This window comes from Triturus cristatus, chromosome 3_1 (assembly GCF_964204655.1).
Source record: "Triturus cristatus chromosome 3_1, aTriCri1.1, whole genome shotgun sequence".
Classification (NCBI taxonomy): Eukaryota; Metazoa; Chordata; class Amphibia; order Caudata; family Salamandridae; genus Triturus; species Triturus cristatus.
In genome coordinates this window covers 781,610,631-781,638,572 of record NC_140583.1, presented here as the reverse complement: position 1 = coordinate 781,638,572, position 27,942 = coordinate 781,610,631, and the positions used below count along the sequence as shown (strand labels likewise).

The window sequence follows — 27,942 nt, the reverse complement described above, 5'->3', positions numbered from 1 at the left end:
GGTATAATTAAAGAGTGAGTAGTAAAGTGTTATTTCTAGAGTGTTATTAGCATAGTCATTTGTAATGAATAAGTATTGGAGTAGTAGAGTGTTAGTAGTGTTAATATTTGTAATAGAGTGAGTATTAGAGTGAGTAGTAGAGAGTGCGTTGAACATTAGTATTATTAGTAGAGTAGGAGATAGTAGTGTGTTTTTATAGTGTTGTAGAATAAGTAGTATAGTAGTATCGTTGTTATTAGAGTGAGTATATTAGTATTAGATATTGTGTAGTAGAATGTGACTAATAGTCATTAAGAGTGAAAGAGTGAGTATTAAAGAGTGAGTTGTAGACTTTAAATGGTAGAGTGAGTATTAGAGTTAGTAGTAGAGTACATTCAGTAGTACTCTTTCGAAAGTAAGGTGATAAATATTTATAAATATGTATTTATATTTGTACATATATGCTGCACATTGTTATGTATATGTGCATATATATGTGCATACTTATTAATATATTTGCAGAGTGCTGTATATATATGCATGCAAGTACATACTAATATATATTTATTCCATGTAAATAATCAATAAGCAAAATGTTTTAACATTTTTTCTGAAACTGTGTTTTTCCTTATCAAGTCTGTGACCTTATTCTTTGTGGCAGACTCCCATCCACCCCAATTACTAGGCAACATACTTATACTGGCCTTTTAGATATCACCTTAGTTTACCAATTTGACTCCCTGCCTGTGTCAGCAAAGAGTGGCCCACAAAAGATGTGTGAGTAAACACAGGAGTAAAGAGATGTTAAGATATCTACGCAATGGCCATCTGGTCGTATTAAAAAAAATATAGGACTGCATGAGGATGCAACATACCCCCGGAACGTGATCTGATTTCTCTCTCCTACTGTCAAACAAAAGCACAAAAGATCCACTGACAACTTTTACCCACGAATTTGTGGGTTCCGACTGAGCAAGACGCAGCAATTTGGGGCCCTCGATGTCCTCATTAAAATTCCCTCCGATTAGAGGCTCATTCAACCTTATTACTAAGCAGCCTGAGTTGGTGGGAGGGAAGTGTTAAACGTTGTTTCTAGATGTTTGCATTTATCACTAAAAATTAAGAATTTAAAAAATAAATGACTAATAAAAATTGACAGATTATCTGAAAGGTGGAAAAGACGTTTTGGGATTTATGATTTTTGAAGCAGCGAAATATACAAGGATATTCTCAAAAACAGTCAACTTCCTTAATTTCATTTCCATGTTTCAAATTAAAGGCTTGTTGGAAGGAGTATCAGTGCAAACTACAATCCCTATTTCTTCCAGCATATGTTTGGTTGGAAACTAGACAAAGTGCAGAATTCCGTATCCTTCACAAAACCTCGCTGCCACAGTTTAATTCTTAAATAGAATTTATGAGCTTTGCTATACTTTTAGGTTTACTTAGGGTTAATAATGAAACACCTGAATTCACTGTAGCGGATAACCTTGAACCAATTCATGCAGCGTTTTATAATCTGGTCAATGCGTTCGTACCCACCCCCACTGCCATAATTACCACAAGTGTAAAACACTGGACAGAAGACAAGCAACACAGAGAAAGCAATATAGTGAAGCTTCATTTTAAAAGGACATCCGATATTTCAAATAGGAGCAATAGGATGCATCAGGTCCGAACGTAATACGCCAGCATCATTTCTCTTGAATATGCCCGGTACCTTTTTCTGAAGAGCATTGCTAGGAATGAGATAAGCGAACAGTCACGCTCACGGCAACCGCAGGGTAATTATGTATTTTGCTGTTCAGGTTTCATTTGTGTTTTTGGCTCATTCAGAGGTCGATGGTGACCACCAGTGGTACTTGAGTGTTTTACACCAGTGAAAGGGCTGAAGAACATACGAATGACTTAAAAGAACAAGCCCATCTACAGCGTTTACCTTACGGGAGCGAGCAGCGGCAGGCGCGATAATTGCTAACAGATGGCGCTGCTGCTCGCTCCCGCAAGGTAAACGCCATACATGCACGAGTACTAAAAGGAGACAGTGCAAAACATGCACGAGTTTCAACGATTCCAAGAGGTCACTCTAACAGCAGCGATTGCGCGCTGCGTAGACGAGACCTAAAAACGACAACAAAACTCAGAATACATTGGGTTGTCACCTGAAAGTCGAGGTCTAGCAACAGTGCCCGCGATGATAGTTTGAGTTTTAAGGCTACCTGGTGACTCTGGATCACGAAGAAGAACACAATGCTCCTCCGATGCCTGCCTTCTCTATTGAATCAGTTCCGGGAGTGTACGTTTCGTTGGCTCAACCGCCAACATGCTTTGAGCTGTTAATGAAAGCCCAGTTTGAAGCAAACCATCCTTTGTGACAGAGCGACCTGTTAACCTTGGTGTGTTACGAACACGTTACACGAGGCACCCAACCAACCCCGGGACAACTGGCATCCAACCAAGGCTACGAAGACACCAATGTGTAAGCCGCACAACAATACGCTTGTGGAAGACGAACACTCTAATAACACACTTTCTGAATAAAGACTCTGGAAAGGATGTGGCGTTACCAATACAGCAGCCGACTTTGGAACTGGGAAACCAGGTTCGAGTCTCACGTCGGCTGGACATCCTGTTTTTCTAAGCAAATCACCTTATCTTGTGATCATGAGTAAAGTAACTGGTGCTCGTGTAAAGCACTCGGATACAGTTAAGTCGGAAACCTTCGGGTCAAGTTAGCGCTATATAGAAACTGCCCAAAAAAGTGACACGTCAGCAGCTGCTGCTCTCACCTCGGATGAAGATTCTAAACCGCCATTTTCAGTGTTCCACTGAAATCTAGAAGCTTCCGGGTTCACAGGCGGCTGATGATCACGCACAAGGTTTAGCTGGACAGGACGCTTACAAGGGCGGAGGTTCACCGCAATAAGTAATCGTAAGCTGCGTATCAGAGGAGCAGAGACCCTTCCCATTTTCGCGGGTTGCTGGGCAACTGCTACGTGGGCGCCTTGAGACCCTCACAGGTGAGTAGCGCGCTCTATAAATGTTATTGATTGATTGATTGATTGATGTGTGTCGACTTCCCGGTCTGTGGAAAGCCGATGCGTGCAGGTCGGTGCACAGTGAACGAGTTTAGCTAAAAGTAGCTACTTAAGAGGTGGATTCAGAACCCATCTAACCCCCACTGCGCGTTTAAGCCTCGTCTTACCCTTAGTAGACGCAGGATCCTGGGCGGACACGCACAATACCGCGACCAGAAACCGGAACAAAGTCCACAGTGGGCTTCAGCTCGATCAACTGTGCGCCAGTCCTGTGACCGAGGGAGCCGCCGTGAGAACAGAACTAAAGCACTCCCCGACCATAAAAGGACACGAATAGCGTTCTCCAAAGCCACCTATTTTTTTTTGTGCATATTTATATAGCGCAAACTCGACCCGAAGGATCAACAAGCGCAGCCTTCGGTAGCCGAGACCTACTAAACACGAGAACGTCCCTGTTAAAAAAAAAAAAAAACCACACCCACCAGTGTAAAAGGGACGGGGCTTAAAAAAGAGAAAGAAGTGAAAAAACACACCTCCGAAGACAGGGCTTGAATTGACAGACAAAGCTCTTCTCCAATGGCTGACCAGCATTTAAGAGGCCAGCCAATGGCGAAGAGGGGCGGGTTCAAGCCCCACTACTGGAAAACATTAAATCTCGCAGGCAAGACTGCGCAAGCGCAGCCTTCGCTAGCCGAGACCTAAAAATTGATAATATCAGTGACACCAGCAGCAAAAACAGCCTCACCTGTTCATGAAGCTGGTCCACAACTGATGCAAAACTGGCCTACACACTGATCTGTCAGGCCAGCCCCATCGGGCACTGCATGGCTGTCCTAAAAGGCCAGTCCGACCCTGACCAAGAATCATAGCAGGTATGTGGATGGCCAGAATATTTTGGTTTGTAATGGAACAAGAAGAAGGATGGATATAGCTTCCCCAGACAGCGGAGGTGTATTGCGTATTTTACTGTGGATGGAGGGTGGAGACACAGACACTAGGTTACTATATTCTAGACTGGCATCACTTTTAACCAAGTGTTCCGCTTGTGGCAGCTATTTTTAGTCCCGTTAGCTATGCCCTGGACCTCATACTTAAAAACAGCTACTAGTTTACAGCACCATGACTGGGGCACATGCCGTTCTGCTATCCTCCACCCTTTTCACCACGTACCAAAAGCCTTCCAAGAACCTAGTGTCAGTCAGAGCACTTTGTGGCTACTTCAGGGGTGTCAAGCATTACATAAATTTTGCTATAGAAAACCATACAATACAAGTGCATTGTCAGTATTGTGATTACTAATACCTATTTTTTTCTTGTTTAAGCTCCTCGGTGCGGTGTGTTTCAGCTTCCTTACCTGAGATGTGTACCCTTGTTTTCTTCTCTTTAGCATATAGGGTAGGCGTGGGCGGTAAATTCCGTTCCGCTCGTGGAATTTGTGTAATTTCGCGTTCTGCGGAGAACGCAGAATTGCCCAAAATGCTGCGTTCCGCATGCTCAAAATGCGTGTTCGCAAGGTATTTCCCCCCGAGCACGCAAACAGCGTTCACGAACAGGAAAAAAGCATCGCGAACAAGCAATTCCGCGTGATCGCGGTATTTCTGCATGCTTGCGGAGATTTTTCACCGTTTTGCGGAGGTTTGCGTAGTGCGACTACGCAAATTCCGCCCACCACTAATATAGGGCACACCCTTCTGTTTCTTTCTTACATTGAAGCTAGCATATCCCTAGTGTCTAGTCCATGGGACAACAAATATACATTCCATCATATCCCTCTGAATGCGTAACCACTGGTGTACTAGTGTTGAATGTAAATGGATCAGGGCTGAGAGAAAATGATAGATTTATGCTACCCACTGCATCAGGTATGTCTCACAAAGTACTCCAATAAATGTTTGGTTCTGAGAGGTCATTCCTCTGCAAGATTTCACAGATGGTTCACATGCTCAGATCTGCCTGCTCAAGGGATTTAGAGTGGATAGGCATCCACCATGGGGTGGTGTAAATTACATTCTAATCATGCCAGCGGTTCATCAAGGCAGTCCTTGGTAAAAATCAGAGGAAAGATTTGAAGCAAATTGCTGGTATATGAAAATGATACTCCTGCATGTCAAACCCCATGGGGCTGGAATAGAAGGATATGTGCATCAGAGCTGGGTAAAATCATATAATTTTGTCTTGTGTATCTCACATCACTTTTTGTACCCAAAATCTCGCAAGATACTAGTGGGAGTCTGGTTAGAGAAAAAAATAAATTTTCTGTACATACCAGTCTCCCGCTGGTATCGCAAAAGATGTTTTATCTAGAGATTAACACACACGTAAAAAAGAAAAAAAATGAAATTGCATAATTTGTCATTTCAATAAAGTTCATGAATTAGTGTAATGCAGACTATGCAAATTTCATGAATTACGCCAGCAGAATTAGAATTTTGCCTAGGCCTAACATAGACTCAAGCATCCATTGTGCCTAACAATAGCAAGACTCACCCTAGAATAATTATTGTAATACTTTGCTGCAGAGTTTCCATCTTGAAAGGGAAGGTCTAGAAGAATTGTTTACCTGTCAGGTTTAACAATCTGCGCCAATCCACTCTGCCCTTTAATAGCGGATCCAGCAGAAACACTTACTTCTCTCCTCCTGCAGAATCACCATGATGGCAATCCTTTGATAGTGACTAGAATACCCTCTTCAAGATGTTTCTTCTTGGTCTTGGTTTAAGGTATCGATAAATAATCACCCTCCACTCTGACAGAAGACCGGAGAATTTGATGGTGATGGAGCACAGGGCCCTAAAAAGTAATCTCTTAGTCAAGTCGTCAAAGATATTTCCCCATTGGTCATATGGACCTTTGTTAGCTGACATGAAAAATTGAAAGGGAGAAAACATCAACAATACATTTCTAACTGTGAATTCAACATGACCCCACAGTAAGTTCCAGTAATCACACAATATGGTTAAAGGTCTTTTATTTTGGATTACCAAGCAATCTAGTATATACGCAAACCGAGAATATGTTCAGTAAATGCAGTAATACAATAGGTTACCTGAAGCATCTCAGTAGGTTAAGGAGCAACAAAATGACATAGTAAATTGCAATAACCACATTTGCAGAGTGCAGGAATCTGTGTTTTCATTGCAGTACTCTTCCACTTTTTGCCTGATATCTGGTGCAACTTCGACTGAATGTGTGCTGGGTTCCTGCTAACCAAGTCCCCAGCACACTTGTTCTTTCCCTAAACTGTACAATTGTTCCACAACAAACACCCTTTTAGGATCCTGGAAAGAACCTAGTAAGTGGTACCCCTGATACCTAGGGTTTTAGAACTAAAAAGGGTCCTTAAAGGCTGCAGCATCACCCTAAGGGACCCCTCACTAAGATCATGCAAACTGCCATTGCAGCCTGCGTGTCTTGGTGCAGAGAAAATAGACCACTGCATGTGGTATAGGTAAGTCACCCCTATGGCAGGCCTCTCAGTCCTAAGGCAGGTTGTAGTATACTCATGTGAGGGTTAATCAACAAGAGTGGATATGTCACGGTGATATTTAAGTGCACCCTTAGATATTAACAGTACACAGTATTGTATTGTATTGTATAGTTATTGCATTTATATAGCGCTTACTACCCCATACGAGGCACCGAAGTGCTTTTTCTGCGAGTCGCACGCTACTCTGGAACCCATAAAGGATTAGTGTTGAGTTAGTATAGTAAATATGAAAGTAGTTTGAGTGATGGATAGGTTAGTCAGTTATTTGGATTGAGAAGGATAGCGGAGGGACAGAAGAGGGAAAAAAGGTTAGCATTTATATAGCGCTTGTTACCCCTAATGGGGTGTTGAAGCACTTTCTTGGCGAGTAGCACGCTCCTCCAGAACCCATGAGGATTAGTGGTGAATTAGTATAGTGAAATATGAAAGTAATTTGAGTGGTGGATATTAATCAGTTATTTGTATTGAGAAGGATAGAGGAGGAATAGAAGAGGGAAAAGGTTTGCATTTCTATAGCGCTTGTTACCCCTGATGGTGTGTTTAAACGCTTCTTTTTTTGGGGAGTAGCAATATCTTGCCAGTAGCAAAGCTTAATAGCCGATCCCCTGTGCTATGCCTTAGCCCACAAACACAAAGGTATACTGTTGGGTTGCTTCTAAAGCGTTAGAGTCAAGGCTTGTTTATAGCAACCTTGCGACATAAAACTACTTAAGTGCAAGCAACAATTCATGTCCTCACGGGAACTTCATTGAGTGCATGTCCGCTCAGTTTTGCCAATGTGCTGACATGGGACTGATATCGCTCAACTACAACCTCTGTGCTTAATCTGTCATTGTTGCATGGCCAGAAAGACTCAAGTCAATGAAAGTGCAACTTCATATCTAAAGTGTTAAAAGTTAATTAACAAATTTAAACAAAAACAAAAAAAGGAGGACATTTGCCCTGTTGCCCAAAAACACAGCAGAGTCACTTTTCACTTACAAGTAGCCGTTGAGAAAGAACTAGAAATACTGTCGAAGCATAACATCATCGAACGCTCCACCGGTCCTACGCCATGGGTCTCACCCATAATCATGGTGCTAAAAAATTACAGTGGATGTGTAGTGCGCATTTGCAATGAAATGCGCCACATCAACAAAGCAATTGAGAGAGAAAGCCATCCTGGTCCTCACATAGCAGACTTGATCATGCAACTGAACAGAGCCAAACTCTTCTCCCGTCTTGACCTGATCAAAGGATATCATCAAACTCGAGCTGAAAGCAAACTGTAGGTACATTACTACTTTTTTGGCTCATGTTGGTTTGTTCAAATACAAAAGACTGAGTTTTGGAGTGTCTTTGGCTGCGGAGATATTTTAGGATGTTATTTCCAGAGTAATTCAACTTGTTACACATGCTTTCAGTTACAGTAATGACATACTGTTATTTGAGACAACACAAATGGAACTTACACAAGTGTGCCAGTTACTTGCTGATGCAGATCTGATAGTGAATGCAGCAAAGTGTGAGTTTAACAAAACCAAACTCAGATTCTTCTGGCACATATTCTCTGATGGGGGAATGACTCCTAACACGGATAAAGTGCAAGCACTGTCAACTACTTGCCCTCCACAAGATGTAACCATGCTGCGATCCTGCTTACTCATGGCCAATTATGCTAAGATACATTCATGATTTTGCTACCGTGAGTACCCCATTGAGACACTTCAAGTGAAATGTCTCATTCCAGAGGTCTCCTGAATGTAACCAAAGTTTCAAAGAAATAAAACATGCAACTGATAATGAGGCTGAAATGGCCAATTTTGACCCCAAGTTTCATACTGAGATCACAGTTGATGTGAGCCCAATGGGGCTACGGGCAATTCTTGCTCAACACGAAGGCCTTTTGAATGCACAGAGACACATTGTGGCCCATGCCTGAAGAAGCTTGTCTAAAACAGAACGTGCCTATTCTCAGCCACAAAAGGAGAGTGTGACTGTAGTGTGGGCCTGCAAACATTTTCAAGTGTTTATATATAGAAAACATTTCACTGTCATCATTGACCACCAGGCATTACTCACTATCTTTGGAAACCTGAAAGCCAAGATGCCACCTTGTATCGAGAGGTGGTGGATTGCCACTGCAAGAGTACGACTATGGAATTGTACACAAGCCAGGGAAAGATCAAAACCCTGCAGACTAAATTTCTTAGAGTGCTGCTTACATCGCCACACTTCAGCATTCAAAGAGGCTGAAAAGTATCTCAACTTCATTATGAGGTTCAGTACCTTAGCAGCTCTAGCCATTGAATATTGCTGCTACCAACATAGATAAAGGCATGCTCATTCTCAAAGATCTCATTACAACAAATTATTTGAAAAAAAGTGGTCGACCCTTTGCTGAGGATATTGAATTCCAAAAATACAAACATGTACAAGGTGAACTATCAGTCACCCAAGAAGGTATCATCATATTGAGAGGCTTGAGAATCGTCTCACCTTGGAGCCTGAGACAGCAAGTCATTAAGCTGGTCCATGAAGAACATCATGGCATTGTGGCTACCAAAAGAGCTCTAAAAGAGCTCTAGAAGACTGAGTGCGGTGCCATCTTTGTAACAGTCTGTCTACCAAAGTGACACAGCATCCAATAACAATGTCTGACCTTCCTGCGCATGCCTGAGAGTGAGTTGCAGTTGACTTCTTTGGGCCTCTAAGAAATGGACATCATTTTATGGCAGTCATTGACGAAGATTTTCACGTTTTCCGTTGTTGGAACACTTATCATCAACAACCCATGACAAAGTCATTGAGAGGCTTGTTGACATCTTTGCAGCATGGAACATCCCTGCCATTCTCAAATCTGATAATGGTCCTCCTTTCAATAGCAAAGAATTCAAGGAGTTTCTAGTTCGAATCAATGTCAAGCTTCAAAAGAGTACACCTCTCTGGCCCCAAGCCAATGGTGGTGTTGAACAATTCATGGGCACCCTCAATAGAATAATCCAACAAGCAGTGATAGAAGGAATCAATGTCAACCGAGGCCTGTGTCAAGCCCTTTGTGCCTATCAATCAACTCCTCACTCCCCAACTGGTAAGAGTCCTGCCACCTTGGTATTTGGGAGAGGCATCAGAACCAATCTACTAAATGGATATTGGATCGATTGATAAATGCTGATAAAGTTTGTGACACAGACACTTCTCAAAAGTGCAAAATGAAGACATATGCCGAACAATGCCAAGGCGCCCAGGAAACAGTCTTCAACAAAGGGGACTGGGTACTGGTCAAACGGAAAAGGAAGTGGAAAAGGATGCTCCGTTTGCTGTCGAGCCTTGGAGGGTTGTGACGTGAAAACGACACACAGTGAAAGCGCATCGTCCTGGAAAGTCGACCACAAGGGACTAGTCACATTTTAAAAACCCTTTCATTATGTTTGTCAGCTCCTGAGATTACCAGTTAGACGACCTGACTTAAATATCCAGATCAGACATCTGAGCCTGTGGCATCAGTGCATATTCAAGGTGCACCTCAACTACCTCATTCAACCAAATCTGGCAGACCAGTACGAGCCCCTCAACGACTTATTGAGGAACTATGATAACGCTGTCCATACTTTTAATTTAATATAGGGGGAGGTGTAGTGTTGTGATATTATGTGAGCTAAATACAGCATTTGTAAAGTGCAAACACCTCTCCAATTAAGGAAAAAGTTGGAGACAGGTCTTTGAAGATGCAATACCTGTATGTACACGTTTGTTCCCAGAACCCACCTACCTGTCCCATCGCTTGTTGACTGTATGCTTTCCTCTAACCATCCATAAACAGTAATCAACCACCTATTGGCTAAGTTTAGGCTACACAAATACAAAAGAAAACATGTCAAACAATTCAATGGAATCCAGCGGTGCTCGGATATTGGTGCAGTGGAGTGGCGGTGTTAAATAAGTTAATTTTCTTTGTGCTGTTTCTTGGCATCCTGAAGCTCCCATGTGTGTTCAGCAGAGCACAAGTCTGGGGTACACGCAGGTAGATGTCGTCTAACCACTCTTTTCACAAGGTGATACTGTCCACCCAGCCAAGAAGTTGGGCCCATATGATCAACTCATCCAAGTGTAATTTTCAGACACCGGGCCACATTTGGCAGCTTCTGCATGTGGATTGTTTTCGTTCCGAGCAGCAACATGCAGGGCAAGGGGCCTTTGCTATTTTAAATTCCAGCTGGGCCCTAAACAAAGGCCTAAGTTAATGGTCCATTGGGCCTAGTTTTGTTCCAGTATCCTGGCTGGGAGCTAACTGGAGCCTCACACCTAGACGCAAATGCAATGGAGGGGAAACATAGACACATAGCTTTATATTATTTCACAAGTCCTTAAAAGCATTACTTTTGACTTTGTTCAGCCCCTGTATATAAGAGCTATGTATGCACTGCAAGAGCGTCAGATGTGTTGATCTGTCACGGTATTTGCACAAAATTTAAATAGTACTATTTTGTTTTATTTCTTTTATAACGCTACTCATCCCAATGCAGGGTAGTGTCAGAGTGCTTTACATCACACATACATATTATACAGTGACAATAAAAATCTGTCATCTGCAGGTTATGATGTGCTTTGCATGAGACATATCAACCGTCTATGCTACTTTGATTCTAAACTGAGACTAGACAAAACACAGATCTCTGCAGCAAATGCGTTAACCTCCAGCGTTTTCTTACCATCATTATTATTCACTGAGATTTACCGTGCACACAAAGATCTCTGCAGCAGGTGCTATAACCCCACCATAAAATATTTTAAATTTAAGATTTTGCAACCTGTTAGCATAAAAGATTTACAGCCATGTTTCTCCTTGTTGCCAATTTCTTTGTGGCAGAGTTTTATATAAACTAATTAGGATAAATATATTTGTTGAGGTCCAGATTTTGCATTTGGGTTGCGTCACTTTTTTGACACAACCCCAACGCAAAATTTTATTTGCAAAATATTGTAATGTGCTCCAAATTTCTCACGAAAGACCTTCTAAAAATATGTGAGGGCTACAAATCTGATGTCGCTTCTTGTGAAGTCACTTCCTGTGATGCTACGTGCTAATTACCGCACCATGATGTCAGTAACATTCTGCCAAACTTGGTTAGTGTTCTCCACTTCTGTTTTTTGAGGCGTGTGCCATGGTGTTAAGGAGTGATTGAACTGTATTAATTGTGGCATGTTGTGGTCTCCGAATCGTACATGTGTGATGTTCTACCCTTACCTCTCTTGTTCTTGGTGCTGTGCTTCTTGGTGCTCTGTAGCTCTTGCTTAATCTTCTTCTCCAGAAACTCTTGTTTCTTGCTCAGCATCTCCTCTGTATCCTGCAGGCGCTGGATGGCTTCTTGTGGGGTACGACCTTTGCCCGACTTCCCAGCCATACCAAAGAGCTTTCCGAACACAGATATGATGAGGCTTGAACAGGGAGGAGAGGCTCCGTATGTGCGGGATCCATCTGGTACACGAAGAAGAAACCACGTTAGTAACACCGGGCTGCTCCCCGTTAAACCTCCTGGTTCAAACACACCAACTCTCTCAGCTGTGCACCCCTTCCTGTATCATCTCTTTCAGTCCCTGATTTCCTCTTCCTTGCAGGCTCCTCCACCAAGGTTGCCCGGTCCCAGGTTCCGGCGCCACCAATTGCACCTCCACCAGCTCTGTCTCCACCACAACCAAAAGATCCAATTCTCGCACAGATCTCTGATGTCTAACGAACGCCAGGCATATAAAACAAAGAAGCCATGACAAGTACATGGCCTGGACACTCGTGATTGCATGTTTTCCAGCTATGTGATGGCTTCACTGTACCCCAAGGTTTTCGGTACTAAACACCTCATCTTAATAAACCTACAACGATGCCAGGGCTGGATTTATTCATAAATGCATGCAGAGGACACCTTAGAGGTGCCCCAGGAAAACACACCGGCTTCTAGTGTGTTGACTGACTGGTCTGGACCAGTCAGCTACCCTAGACAGGTTTCTGACTCCTTGAGGTCAGAGCCTTTACTTTTGGAGGTCAGGAACAAACCCTGCTCTGGGCAGAGGTGTTCACACCTCCTCCAAACAGAATGCACATCCCAGAGGGGAAAACTTTAAAGGCCCTGCCCTCTTTGAAATGTGACCCATCCCTCTCCTGTTAGTGGAAGATTCCAACGCCCCTGTCCTGATCCCACTTTTTGGTGGGAGGACAGGCATAAAAATGTGTTAGATTAGCAGGTGTGCCCACGTCTAGCCAGCACCACCCCTAAGTTGGGGCAGCTGATGTGTACCCCACTTTTTAGAACCCTCCATCATATTTTGGAGAGAATTAACCTATTAGGGTCAGGGTTATTCCCACTACCCATAGGAAGGGGTCATCTAGAGAGTGAAGTCCCCCTTAAGGTAGGTAGCCCATTGGCTACTGTCCAGCACTCCCCATAACACCCCTGAATTGAGTATTTAGGTGGTACGCTTCAACACAGAACTTCAGAGTCGATGGACCTAAAGATGAAGAAAACAAAGAAGAGATGTTGAACCCGAGAACTGAGTGTCTGCTGTGGAGTTTTGGCACGAACCCTGCCTGCCACTTCAAGACTCGGCAATCGAGGTGAACTGTCTCGTCCTTCTGCTGTGTGGCCTCTAAGAATGCTAGAGGACTACGAGCATGCCCAAAAATTCCCTCGAAGTAGAGAAACTACTCCCTGGCAGACCGCAAGCACCGAAACTGCAGTGTCCGGTTCACCGTCTTGCAACTCCCCAGCCCGACCAGCAAAGCAACTAACCAGTAAAAGGTACTTGTGCTCTAGAAGGTCAGATCTGTTCCTCCACCGACTGTTGAGGCACCAGGACTGACCGGAGCCATTTAATCCCAGGAGTACCGGGCACCATGCAACCCAGAAGAGTGCAGTTGGGACTCCAAATGTACCGGATCCCAGCAGCCCCTGAGAGACATCAGGATCCCTGAGACCCACTTCGAGAGTGGCCCCGCAGTCCTCAGTTTGCCCCTGCCAGCTGTTGGCCCCTGACCATGAGGAGCACCTTTACACACTGGGGCCAGCCAACCTACCTGCTTTACACCCAGCCCGCCCACCCTGGGTAACCACAAACCAGCTGTGCTCTCTTTGTTCCAAAGGCCCTTGTGACCCTAGTCCCCATTTGAGAGTTCTCGTTGTGCAGCCTGTTTTTAGAGGGCCTCCCTTCCCTGTAGCGCTTCAGCTACCAACTTAACCAACTCCCTGCTTCCGGCGGAATTCGGGACGCACTTAACAACCTGTTGGTAGAACATTGAATCTTGGCTTTACTACTCTAAACCTGGAAGGTGAACCCCGACAACTGTCTATGTTGGGTGCTTTCCATACCTGCATTTTCTTCCTATAGAACTGTATGATGCGTAATTGCGCACAACTTTGAACAATTTGCTCATCTTTGAAAATTCAGAAGAAATACAGTACTTACCTCTGAATGTAGTTCTTGGTTTGAAAATATATACACAAAATAATTGTTATTTTTCTAAACTGGTCTCAAATTTATTCTTTGAGTGCGTGTCTCATTTATTGCCTCTGTGAGTACAACAAATATTTAGCATTACCCTCTGATAAGCCTAACTGCTCGCCCACACTACCACAAATAGAGCGTTAGATTATCTACTTTTGCCTCTGACAGCCAATTGGTGACTCACTGGCCTCTCTGCACAGGGTAATTCTTTTTAGTGCACTATATAGAGAACCAGCATCCGACACTTAGACATAATTAAAGCAAACAGGTGTTTCCAAACTTTCCTTCTCTCTCCTAAACATAGATCAATTCCAGGATCATCTATCAAGGGATTCTGAATTAGGAGCATCTAAGAAGAAGGTGTCAACGTGATTAGACCTCAGTAGAAGTCTAAAGAAAAAGGAATGTGTTTAGCAAAAAGCTTCACACTTGCAAGAATGGGGCAAGCAGAGAGGTCCATACCTCTCTACGTTTAAAGGGAATCTCTCTTAACTCTATTTGCGAGCACCAATATGAAAGTAAAACGTCTTAGCTCTGTTCACACCCCCAGGGACCAATCAAGCCACTACTTGAGTACATCTGCAACATCACTTCAGGTTCACATTGCATCAAACTAAAACTTCGGTTCTCAACCTTGAACATCTTGCCATCCTGGTCCATGTTCACTGCCAAGTTAAATGCAAAACGTGAGCAAAAGAGTATATGTTTACAAATGCAAATATAGCTAGAAGTTTAAGTGTGAAACGTGAATAACGAAATGCATGTTTTCATATTTAAACTGAACATTTGTGCACACATACATAAATCTCTAGTTTCTACAGTGAATACATTTCAGTAAGGCATTTAAATGCTTCACACACGTTAATAAAATAAGAGGCACCCACTAAATATAATGTCAAATACACTTATATAATCGTATTTATAAGACGTGAACGGGTGGAGTCTAAATTGAGCTGCTTCAGTGGCATACCACCTCTTGACCACACCCATCACCCTTTTGTGAGAAAACTGTTTAACCAACTGTTGCATAGACAGGGTCATTGCTCCTATGTGGCCAGCAGGAGGGACAACTCTTTCCACAGAGGAGGGAACTTGGCTGAAAGGTGCTTTGGCCTGCCTCTAAACAAAAAAATACATTTGAAATTGCCAAACGTTCTCTTTGGTCCATTGTCTTTATGGTGCTATAAGAGGAGGCTATGCTGGATGAGGTTCTTGTCTTTTTGTAAGAGATGTTCATTTGGAAGTTTTCTCCCTTAAATGTGGAGTCACTGTACACTCTGTAGTGGCTCTGTGGTCACATATTGCTTGAAAGAGGCGATGCATACTAGGCTGAGTACCAGAAGAATGAAGATGCAGTAGCAGCAAGTATGTTGTGACTGGTTGATGAGGGGTGGATGAATGGAATGTTGTGAGTGTGTGTGTCTGCAGCACTTAGACGTTGATGTTGAGGGAAAAGGGTGCTGATAAACAGCACTGAGCTCCATTCAGGTTCACACTTTAGGGCAGACAAAGGGCATGGAATCTCTTGGGTTGTGTGAGACCGCCCCTGCCACCTGGGCAGTTTCCAAGTTGTGTACCTTGCCACATTGGTCAGCCCTGTGGCTTCAACTTAATCAGTGAACTCAATAGACTTATGGCACATAATATGTCAACCAGGTCCTGTACTGGGCATGCTAGCAGTAGAGGAAGGCCTTCTCTTTTGTGGGACTAGAAGAATAGAAAGCCCAGTGGGACTCAAAGGCTCTTGAAATTTCTGAGAGCTAGGAGATTTACAATATCTCAAGGCGTTTTTGAGAACTTCCAGGACTACCTAGTTCTAGCGATTTACCAGTATAGAAACCTCAACAACTAAGTTCAGTGGTGTGAAGGCAGCAGAGTGCACTTACCTCAGAGAATCCAGAACAGTCCTTGAACCCTGATCAGCTAGATCAACAGCATCTAACAACCTGATAAGGAAAAAGAGACTTTTAGTGCTTCTTTGGACCGTTTATTTATGTATACCTCATAAACAGACGGATGACTTGTAAGGATGCTCAATGGCGGCTCCTCCGCTAAGGCAGAGAAGCATCGCCCCCACTGCTGTTTAAGCAGTGCACAAAAGAAAAAGAAAATGATAATAACAGGACGTCATTATCATTTTGTTTTCTATGCCGCACTTAGAGCCAAGTGGGGGCGGGGCTGGGGTCCGTGACGCCAAGCAGATTGAGGATTGGTTTGCACTCCTCTAAGTGCAAACCACGAGGTGCAGACCTCTTTTGCTATTCCTCTCACTGTGTGGCTTTGTACTATACATTCTATAGATTTGGAGTACTTTATACAAGACTCCATGATCCTGACACCTGTTTTTGCTTACCTTAGATTAATCAAGATTTTGCCATTTTACTATAGAGTAGGATACGTTAGATTTCTTTAGAACTGCTAATAACTAGGCAGGAGGGTCGAATCTTTCAGATCCTCTTCCTCATCTTCTGTATCACAGCCACCAAGTTCCCGTGTGCTTCTTATTGTTTAGGCTGAATTACATTAGGAGATTCAGAGTCATTCTTGTGACATTATACTTTTAGAATATGCTTCTGAGACTCATTTATGTCAGTCTTTTTTTGAGTTTGTAATAAAACCCTCTAACTCCATTTAGTAGTTTTGGCTTTATTGCATGACTACCTTTCTACATGTGTATGGTAATTGAAAGTGATGCTAACTCCCTCTTACATGTCATGCAACTAATAAAAGGTCCACTGACCGAAGAGAATAAAAATCAACGGGCACATAGCTTTATCATTCCTAATTCCCAGGTATCGTCATGAATCTTCACTTAAAAGACCTCTATGCATTTTCCTTTGCACAATGTCCAAAAACTTATATAGATCGTAACCCTTTAAGCCATTCACATTACTAAAGTTGACAATTACTATATGCCCATTGGTCTATATGTCATAAACAAAATCATGGAAACAAGTCATGATACTGAAGCCCTTTCTATATTCAAGCACGTGGATTTTGGGACTTTTTCCTTTGACCCAAAGCAGATTTCTTTTTCTTCAGAAAATGGATACTTATAAATATTTGCAAATATACATAAAACATGATAGATATTTAAATGTGTCATCACTCTTACATTTTGTGCATACTTCAAATGCATATGCCAAGTATCAGCTTTAATAAAGCTCATAGGTGGTTCTTTGTCACAGCAAAACACTCGTCGGCTGACAAAATTGTTAATAGGCTGAACTAGCTGTTAGCATGGTTGCTTGAAATTGCTAGCAAGTGTGCTCAAGGGGCAAACTATTATAACAATGACCTTGTTTTGGCTGCAAGAAGCAGTGCACAACTGGAAATGAAATCTTGTAAGCTTTTTAGGCTTTGTGCTGTCTTATTTGTGCGTTTGCAGACCAGCAGAAGGGACTGGCATCACATGATCAATGAAATTAAAATGGCACCCATCCTCCTGCAGCCAAGGCATTCTGTTTGCTAAGATACGCATCAAGAGGCAAGGAGAGCTTCATTACTGTTCCTGGGCCGAGGTAGAGTTGGCAAGGAAGACAGATATATTCATACAACCCACAAGATATATGTAAGGACTCTCTTCAAGAGCTGAGCGATCTATTGCACAAGGGTGTGCAAAGGCAACATCCAGAGACTCAGCATACTGAGCAGCCATCACTGTGTCCTCAATAGGACAGCATTCACTCTGCACAGTGTCAGGGACACATGATGCACATGTAATATGCCACACACATAGCACACAACACATTACACACCACAGACAGAAGGTAAGGACTGTAGTTCTAGTCAGTCATTTTACGATGGGAATCAGACCGCAGTCAGGGGACCACAGGCAGGCAGGGGCTATTGGAGGCAACTGTGCTGGTTGTGTTCATTTCCCTCTGGGGTCCTGTGTTCCATCCTACTATGTCTTTGGTAAATAGCCCATGTACACCTCTTCTTCACTTAACTCGGGGTAGTGAGGGTGAGCAATCAAAGCGAGGCAGCATAGAGGGCAAGAGTTCAGAACACAACAGTCAACCAACAGACACTATAACACAATGGACAGCTCACTGCTTATTTTTTTAAAGGAAGAACTTTAATTGTCACAGCAAAACAAAATAGCACACAGAACACTATGGGGCATTATTACAGGGCTGTAATCAGTTCTACAATTCCTCTCCCCTCTCTGGGAGTTCATCATGTCTACAGTCCCCAGTATGTCTTATGAGAATAGGTATTAATCAAGTACTGGTGCAGGGTACTGGCTAATACCAACCAGTCATTCCTGGTAATCTGTTGGGGCAGTGGGCCAGGCACACATGTGCACACTCACTTCCACCCATCCACATGCACATAAAAAACAAATTATACTGCTGCCTTTTCTCATTGGCTAACCTTGTTGTGGATCAGCCTGTCAAGCCCACACAGAGCCCCCACTGGTCAAACCCTACCCACAATCCACGAGGCCACCAACCCACAGCACACTTCCTAGAATGTATGTGAGCGTGCATTTAATCAGAAGTCTCAAAGGACCATCGCGGAGGGTCTCACCAGATCTCGCATATCTCTGTGGTCATCTAGGGTACAGCCTTGTATGAAGACCATGCCCAAACCACAGCCACCCACCAGTTCTACAGAGCGTTCCCAGAAGCAGCATTGTGTTTTTGGCTCCTGACTAGGATAACTTGCAATATAGAAAACCTTACACTTCACACTTACCTGAGAGTATTCGCAATCATGTTGGCATTCAGTCTTTGGTCCTCTGAGATCCCACAGTGAACTTTCCTGGAGTAAAGACCCAGTTACCTGTTTTGAGACTAAGTAAAAAGAACAGATCAGAAAAGAATTGAATTCAAGTAAGAACAAAACTCTGCATTTAAAAAAAAGTACAGGCTGTGGCATTAATCTTATATCTGTCCATGTGACAATTTGAGCCACATTCATAGTCTGCGTTCTAAAAAGCAAGAGACAAATTAGGAAAGAAACGACTTACAGGAAGAAACAGGGTTCCACACTTTAGGAAAGGAAATGCAGTGGCACTTATCTAACACTCCATATGACTATTTGAGACTTGTTCATATCTCGTGTTCTCGAAGATTTTGGAAACTCGTTGAAGGGTCTAGAAACCTGTAAATGTAAATAAAGACAGTTAGACCAAAGGATGAAGCACTCATTAACACATCGCTAAATCAGAGAACGAAAAGACAAACTGGATGCATCAAACAAAGAAAGAAAACCTATGCAGTAGTATGTGAACAGAAAGTTTGCGCTTATTGAGACAAAAAAAAGAAGGACTATTTTCTAAAGGTAAAAGTTGTTGATGTGGATATTAAATTTATTAAGCTCCATGAATTGTGAGAAACCTAACTGAAGCAAGTTTGTTTTCAGAACAGGGAATGGTAGCACTCCAATAAGACAGCGTCAGATACTCAGGGCCGGACTAGCTGACAATTTATCCCATTACACATTTCCCTGGGAGTCTGATAGCCAATCTGCGAACCTCTAGGTACCTTCTTTCTTCACTCCATGTTGCTCACCAGCCCAAACGCCCCACTGCCAACTCTGTCACGCTCTTCAGTTGCTCAGGGCTTAAGGGGGCAGGCACTGCGGGGACATAAAACAAGCATTGGCAAAGCTAAGAGGTCTCGCCTATGAGAGCTATTGGCTTTAGAAATGTTTTGTAGCCCTGTTGTACTGTGCTTTGCAGTGTGGCTATTAAATTATCCTGGGTACTACAACATCTACTGTTACTTCACGTGTCACTGCTGATCGGTCACCCACACCCAAGGTTCGGCTTTCATGCTAATGAACATTGGAAATGCAATTCATGACCAGATAGGACAAGTCTGCAACCTAAAGGAAATTAAATGATTAATAAAAATACTATTATTCAAATAATGCCTTCACTAATTGCACCAGTCGGCGTTGCAATGAAAACAAACCAATATTGATTAATGGCAGGAGTGACATGATGCATGTTACTTGATTATTTTTGCAGCTTCTTTCTGAACTGTGCAAGTAAATGAGGGATGATTTTGTCTTATACTTTATAGTTTCCATGTGCTTACTGTAATTGTGCATTGCGTTTAATAGTTGTTATTAACCAGGGTTTACAATGTGCAGTGCCTAGGTGGAGCCTAAAGGCCTGCTTTTGAGCGAGCTGGTGAAAACAGGACCAATCATGTGAATTGCTTTTCAAGAAAGAAAAAAGGAGTTCCTGAACAGATGTTAAAATGGTGACCAGTGTATTTATATTGGACTTAGTCCCTGCTCTGGGGGATGGCTTAACACAGGAAGAGGCATGACAAATGCATGCCATGGACAAATGGGAAGAAAGAATATGAGAGTGACAATGGAACCAGCAAATTGGAAGCCTATGAGCAGGCTGTAAGCCCAGTATATAATAAAGTTTATAATAAGTATATACTAAAGTATATATAAGAGGTCGCGAATGCTTGACCTAGAAAAGCACTATAACCCAGCCAGGGCTAAAACACTTCTTTAACAAGCATTGGCATAGCTAATAGGTCTCGCCTTTGGGACCTTATAAGGGTTTAGTTATCCAGCACAATATCCTTGGTGCAACAACATCTAGTGTTGCATGGCTAAGCACTTATAAGGTCCCAAAGGTGAGACCTATTAGCTATGCGAATGCTTGTTTTGAGTGAGTGGCTCATGCAGGCATGCTACTGTGAGGTAGAGATGCTGCGAGTGCTTTTACAGGAGCCCCTGTGACATTGCGCCTCTTCAAAATGGATCCGGGGTCTGGTGTAATACTTGTAGACTCTATTCCTGTCTTCTCGCACCCAATGCATCCTTAAATGTCCCATGTGCAGCCAGGGTTGACACTCCTATTACCCCTGCCCTCCAGTGACACTTTACCTGTCACATGTGGTGGTAGTGGTGGTGGTAGTGGATGTGGTGGTGGTGGTAGACGTGGTGGTGGTGGACATGGTGGTGGTGGCGGATGTGGTGGTGGTGGACATGGTGGTGGTGGATGTGGTGGTGGTGGACGTGGTGGTGGTGGATGTGGTGGTAGTGGTGGTGGACGTAGTGGTGGACGTAGTGGGGGTGGACATGGTGGTGGTTGACGTGGTGGTGGTGGTGGACGTGGCAGTGGATGTGGTGGTGGTGGTGGACGTGGTGGTGATGGTGGTTGTGGATGTGGTGGTGGTGGTGGACGTGGGTGTGGATGTGGTGGTGGATGTGGTGGTTGTGGATGTGGTGGTGGTGGACGTGGTGGTGGTGGTGGATGTGGTGGTGGACATGGTAGTGGTGGACATGGTGGTGGTGGACATGGTGGTGGTGGACGTGGTGGTGGACGTGGTGGTGGACATGGTAGTGGTGGACGTGGTAGTGGTGGTGGATGTGGTGGTGGTGGACATGGTAGTGGTGGTGGTGGACGTGGTGGTGGTGGACGTGGTGGTGGTGGTGGACATGGTGGTGGTGGACATGGTGGTGGACATGGTGGTGGACAAGGTGGTGGATGTGGTGGTGGATGTGGTGGTGGACGTGGTGGTGGTGGTGGACATGGTGGTGGTGGATGCAGTGGACATGGTGGTGGACATGGTGGTGGTGGACGTGGTGGTGGTGGACGTGGTGGTGGTGGATGTGGTGGTGGTGGACATGGTGGTGGTGGATGTGGTGGTGGTGGACGTGGTGGTGGTGGACTTGGTGGTGGTGGACATGGTGGTGGATGTGGTGGTGGATGTGGTGGTGGTGGACGTGCTGATGGTGGTCGATGTGGTGGTGATGGACATCGTGGTGGTGGACGTGGTGGTGGACATGGTGGTGGTGGACATGGTGGTGGATGTGGTGGTGGACGTGGTGGTGGATGTGGTGATGGATGTGGTGGTGGTGCACATGGTGGTGGTGGTGAACGTGGTGGTGGTGGATGTGGTGATGGTGGACGTGGTGGTGGTGCTGGTGGTGGTGCTGGACATGGTGGTGGACGTGGTGGTGGTGGATGTGGTGAATGTGGTGGTGGACATGGTGGTGGTGGTGGATGTGGTGGTGGTGGACATGGTGGTGGTGGTGGTGGACGTGGTGATGGAGGAGGACGTGGTGGTGGTGGACATGGTGGTGGTGGACATGATGGTGGTGCTGGTGGTGGTGGATGTGGTGATGGTGGACGTGGTGGTGGAGGACATGGTGGTGGTGGACATGGTGGTGGACATAGTGGTGGACATGGTGGTGGACGTGGTGGTGGACGTGGTGGTGGTGAATGTGGTGGTGGACGTGGTGGTGGTAGTGGGTATGGTGGTGGCGGACGCAGTGGACGTGGTGGTGGACATGGTGGTGATGGACGTGGTGGTGGTGGATGTGGTGGTGGTGGACATGGTGGTGGTGGACGTGGTGGTGGATGTGGTGGTGGTGGACATGGTGGTGGCTGTGGTGGTGGTGGATGTGGTGGTGGTGGACTTGGTGGTGGTGGACATGGTGGTGGATGTGGTGGTAGATGTGGTGGTGGTGGACGTGCTGATGGTGGTCGATGTGGTGTGATGGACGTGGTGGTGGTGGACATGGTGGTGGACGTGGTGGTGGTGGACATGGTGGTGGATGTGGTGGTGGTGGTGGTGGACGACGTGGTGGTGGTGTTGGTGGACGGGGTGGTGGTGGACGTGGTGTTGGTGCTGGTGGTGGACGTGGTGGTGGACATGGTGGTGGTGGTGGCGGATGTGCTGGTGGTGGACATGGTGGTGGTGCGAGTGCGAGCGAAAGAGAGAGTGAGTGGGGATGAAAAAAAAAGCGCAGCACGCGCCAGATAAAGTACTGACACTGCCTGAGTTATTCAATGCACTTTATGCCCCACAGCTGGTAGTCGGAAAGTAACATGCAAACATAATGCAATGAATCTGATGGGACACTTTGGAGAGAGAGTGGTGCAGGAGGGAAAACTTATAATGTGATATTTTAGGGCTCAGTAGTGTCTGCCTTATATTGAGGCTATTGTTAATTGTCGCAACAAAGAAAATCGTAAGACGCATTGCTGTCTCTGTGCGACCTGCGACAAGATAGAGAGAGAGCGAGAGACAGAGTGCGAGCAAAAGATAGAGTGAGTGAAGGGGGAATGAAAAAAAAAACGCAGCCCGCGCTTTGTTTAATGACTGTGAATGACTAATGCTGAAACTCAAACAAGCAGCAGCTGTTTTCAAGCTCACTCGTGCTTGTGGTGGCATCCGCCTTGCGGGAGCGAGCAGGGGCCAATTAACATGCGCGCTACCTAGGCAAGACCTAAAAATGTGTTAACACTCGATGCCTCATAGTGCTCTTTTTATTTTTATTTGCAGACATGCTGCACAACAGCCATGCTACTATAAAGCATGGCTACAAATAATTGTCAGAGTCCACAATGCTCATGCTGTACAGCATGAACAAAAGACAATGGAAGAGTCAGTAGACAAAGGCGATACCTATTAGCTTTGCCAATGCTTGTTTATGACTGTTTTGTTATTTAGGTATTGCATGTTTTATGGATCGATGTTATCCAAAATGCACAATAAAAATAATAATGTGTCCTTTATGAAGTAAATGCCGGTTTGTGGAACTTGACCTCTCTGTTGGCCCGACAAATACAGATTGCTTAATGCCTGCCTGACTTCATCTTTGTGTTGTGCTTGTCTTGCTGTCTCATATTTGTTGCGGGGAGCCAGCAATTAAGCACAAGTTACTAATAATATATATCTTTAAACGCAATGTGTGGCATTGTTTCAGAGTCACTATAATCCTTTCACCGACTGAGTCAATTTTATGTCATCTTCGTTTTTAAGCAACTTTATACAACTCAATTTCAATATGGCTGTCGTTTAAATTTGTAGGCCGGAGATGACAAGTTAGTGAGCCATCATATGTTAACTTTTTGGATAATATTTAAATGGGGCTAGATTCATTGTATTCCCATGTTCTACTGCCCTTCAATATATTTCAAACTAAGATTTAGAACAAAGTAATTGTTGATGCTGGTAACCAATTGTGCTTTTGCAATTATTTACCAGTTAGGCAAAACTATGAGGAGGTGAATTAATTGTGGGGCTGATTTCCAAATATGTAAATAAAATGTGTTTCTCGTTTCTAGGTACTCTTTAATATTATAAACAGCCACATCATTACTGCGAAAACTGGATGTACAGGCCTCTTGCTCATTCAGTAGACCATGTTTGGGTGCCTTCTTCCGGCCAGGCAAAGACGGCTATTCAGGTCACGCTAAGCCTACACTAAGCGACCAAAGAAGCAACACGGGCAAAAAAAATATAAAAAGTAGCAACACAGGCAAATAAAAACAAGCATTTACAATGCAATGGTCTCGGCAATATTATAGGTAGAGCTATTGGTATTGCTCATTATTTTTTTTATCATTTTTGTATCCCTAAATAAATGGCATAGTCATTTCTATTGGCATTAGCTTTTTTGCATATGTGATACCTATTGCATTAGCAGAGAGAGAGTGATGTAGTGAGATAGAGAGAGAGAGTGAGGTATTGAAATAGAGAGTGAGGTAGTGAGAGAGAGTGAGGTAGATAGAGAGTGAGGTAGTGAGATAGAGAGTGAGGTAGATAGAGAGTGAGGTAGTGAAAGAGTGAGGTAGTGAGGGAGAGGGATGTTGTGAGGTAGTCATATATAAGCATAGAGTGATGTTGTGATGTAGTGAGATAGAGAGAGAGGTAGTGAAAGAGAGAGTGAAAGTGAGTTAGTGAGATAGAAAGAGTGAGGTAGTGAGATAGAGAGTGATTGAGGTAGTGATTGAGCTACACTTGCCTCTTGACGAGGGCCCTGGTACTTATTTATTTTTTACAAATTAAGCACTGCTTCCCCTTTTTATCAAATGACTCTTCTTTCCCTCCATTCACTGTATGCCTTATTCTCTCTGAGCGTAGCCTACCCTAAGCGTCATGTCTGTCTGCTTACTCTATATAGCTGTATTCCTGAAAACTGCCCCCGCCTCACCCTGTAGATCACAATCTGCTTATTTGAAACCATAGCCCTGCAGCATGACAGCATCTGATCTCTCCTTGCCTATTCAACCATCCCACCAGCCATTGCATGAACTCACATTAACATACATACCCCGACTGATGACCACATCCAAATGATCTACCACAACGAGACTGGAGGGAATGCACTGAAGGATTTCCATGGTAAACCCAACTACCACTAATAACCACTACATAAAACACCCCAGCACGTTGGCAAGTTTACAGAAGTCATACATATGTGTCTTTTGGGCTTGGAAGGCAAGGGCCAGTGCAGTGTGCTGTTTTCCTGTCACCTTTTAAAGGGAGTCCATCCATTCCTCAATTTCAGAAACAAACAAGATAGGCTAGAAGTATTGGTTCACTTGTCTTTGCTAAAGGGAATGTTGAAGACATTCGCTAATCACCGTAGGGAAGGACAACATGGTTCTCAGTCCACAGGCTTTTTCATTGAGCGGAAGAACATATGCACCCTACTAGCAAGCACTGTGAAAGCCAATAGGACTTTTGTTGGCTGCCAGCCTTTTGGCTTTGTAAATGCGGCTTTGTTTTGTTATTTTTTGTGAAGTTTATTCTAGGCAGAGCAGTCAGGCCCTCCCAAATACAGATAAACAAATAAAAAGCAAAGCAAAAATATGTTATCGGTGACCGTTAGGCTTAGTATTCCTTGGCACTGAAGGAAAGTACTTATGTGAGAAGGAGAAGAATGTTGTCAATCACAGGGAAGATGTCCAATGGCTGAAGTGGGCGGACTCGTTGTTCCAGGCTGTAGTGGATTGAACCTTAGTGGTGTAATATAAGTATATTCATAGGTGTGTGTGTAATTTTAGTAAAATCAAAAGTTATAGGCCAATGCCACACCTAAAACAATAAGTCAAAATCCACACTCAATATCTGGATTAGTAACAGAGTAGAGAAGAAGGGGGCGGGGGGCTGCTGCAGACCCTTCATGCAAAAAAAGATTGTCTTCTTTTATAGCAGCTTCAGAAATAAATATGCTGAAAGGTAGAAAAGGTAGTAGTTGGCCGTACTCAGAATCAAGTGTCCTAGATGAATGTATTGAAACGTGTGTCTGGGAAGTTGTTTTAAGTGCCTATTATGCATTGACACTTATGCAGCACTTGACAGCGAATATGGAACACATCTGGTTCGTGCACATAGGCGGAATGAAATAAATTCGGTACAGGGGAGAGGAATGCATGTTCAAGCCCTGAGGAATAAGGGTTTGTATTATTAGCATATTTGTACACTGGCCTGTGGCCATGCCCACAGTGGTTCTAGCAGTATCATAAAGCTTCTGAGACGTAGTTGTCGCTTCCATAGAGTGAAGTAAGGCAGTAGCCAATAGAGGACATCTAAAAACACAAATGGCCCGCTTCTGTTCATAAGAGCGCTCCAGAGGCAAAATAACATTATTCCTGGTGCCCTGAAAATCCAGGCACCATCACAGACCCATGAGTAACATGTGGCGCTATATGATTCCCAACAACACCATCCCGTACACAAACAGAAACCGCACACGCACAGCCCCAGGGGAGCAGGGAATCTCCGGGCCTCTCCCGAGGCTCTCCGGGGGCTGCTGGGCTCCACCGCGGCGGCGCAGCCCACCCTCTCTGCGGACAGAAGGGATGAGTAAAGATCTCCATAAAACATGCATCAACTTTTAGAGTTAAACCCCGCCCCGCTTTACGAGGAAATATTAATCTGCTCTCATTTATTGCTCTGTAAGGCTATTTTGACAAAAGTTCATTATCAGACCCGCTAAATGCTTTCAAAGAATTGATTGGGGCAATGATCAAATCAGGCTGATAGACACCGTGTGCTAGGAAGGACGGCAGCGAGCAGGGCGTCTGGAATCCTCCCGATTTTAACTGTATCGACCAGCAGAATAAACGAACTGTAATTAAATTTTCAGGAAAATTGAGAATTTGTTTTCGAGTCTCTGTCAATACTTATTATTTCAATAATATGATTATAAGCACAAGCGAGGGACGCCACAGCGCGGGAGGTGGAAATTAGAGACGGGTTCTTGCGTGGGGAAGAAGGGATGAATGCGTGTGTACGGCGGCGCAGAGGTATTCACAAAGCTGCGGGCAAGTGTATATATAATAAGGATGTTAATAGGTCTGTTTTCAGGCATGCTTTTGTATACCACTCCACAAAACATATAGGGGCAGTGCTCGTCCGCCAAAGCGTGTTTGTACGTGCTGTTGTTGTACACAGGGCTTTAAGTGGGATGAAAAAACGGAGGGGTCTCTCAAAGGGGCGCGACCAATGTAATTAAGGGCGTGGCTTAAAAACTCGAGAGCTAAAAATCCGTGCTGAGCATAGTGTGCCGCCCGACTTGTATTTTCCTGTTTCTGTCATTGCATCCAGATATACAGGGCACAAGTACTTAAACAAGACGATTAGGGTTAGACGAGACGAGGCAATAGACCAAAAATCCACGCTTACCTGGGACATAGTTTCATGATGCACTCGTAGAATGTAGAAAGTCAAGCCAAACAACGAGACGAGGCAACAGACCAAAAATGGCTTTAGAAAGTCAAGCCAAACAAAACAAAAGAAAACACGGGAAGCTTCCAAGCTTTTTCGGATTCGAGGGCGTGTTCCTGCTGGTCTAAAAGGGCGTAGCTAAAAAGTGGAAAGAACAGCAAGGAACACGCCCCCGAATCTGAAAAAGACGGAGCCTATTTGGAGGGACGGCTCTCTCCTCCAATGGCTGGCCTCCGTTTAGGAAGCCAGCCAATGGAAGAGAAGCAAAAAGAGAGGCGGGCTAAATAGCCACTCTAGGAAACATTAAATCTAGACTTCCGGTTCTGCCTTCGGCAGACCGGATAGTCCTCGACCTAAAAAACATGGGAGGGAGGGTGTTAGAGGGAAAGAAGAAACAAGGACAGGTTGAAAGAAGAACCATGATGGGGGCGGGTGGAAGGTAAAAGAAAAAAAGCTCTATGACGCGGGCAGTGTTGTCCACGTCATAGTGTTTTATTTTTCTTAAATAAAA

At 44.1% G+C, this 27,942-nt stretch overlaps 1 long non-coding RNA gene across 2 annotated transcripts in view; it reads right to left on the bottom strand.

The window, feature by feature from the left end:
- LOC146861022 (uncharacterized) overlaps nucleotides 1-27,537 on the bottom strand; it is a 76,701-nt gene extending 49,164 nt beyond the window's left edge. For both annotated transcript variants that reach the window (XR_014978900.1, XR_014978901.1), the window contains exons 1-6: nucleotides 27,390-27,537; nucleotides 19,476-19,569; nucleotides 18,959-19,092; nucleotides 18,685-18,782; nucleotides 15,867-15,926; nucleotides 11,732-11,962 (exon numbers count right to left, since the gene is read on the bottom strand). This is a non-coding gene — a long non-coding RNA (uncharacterized LOC146861022). The remainder of the gene's footprint in view (nucleotides 1-11,731; nucleotides 11,963-15,866; nucleotides 15,927-18,684; nucleotides 18,783-18,958; nucleotides 19,093-19,475; nucleotides 19,570-27,389) is intronic.
- Nucleotides 27,538-27,942: the final 405 nt, after the last annotated feature.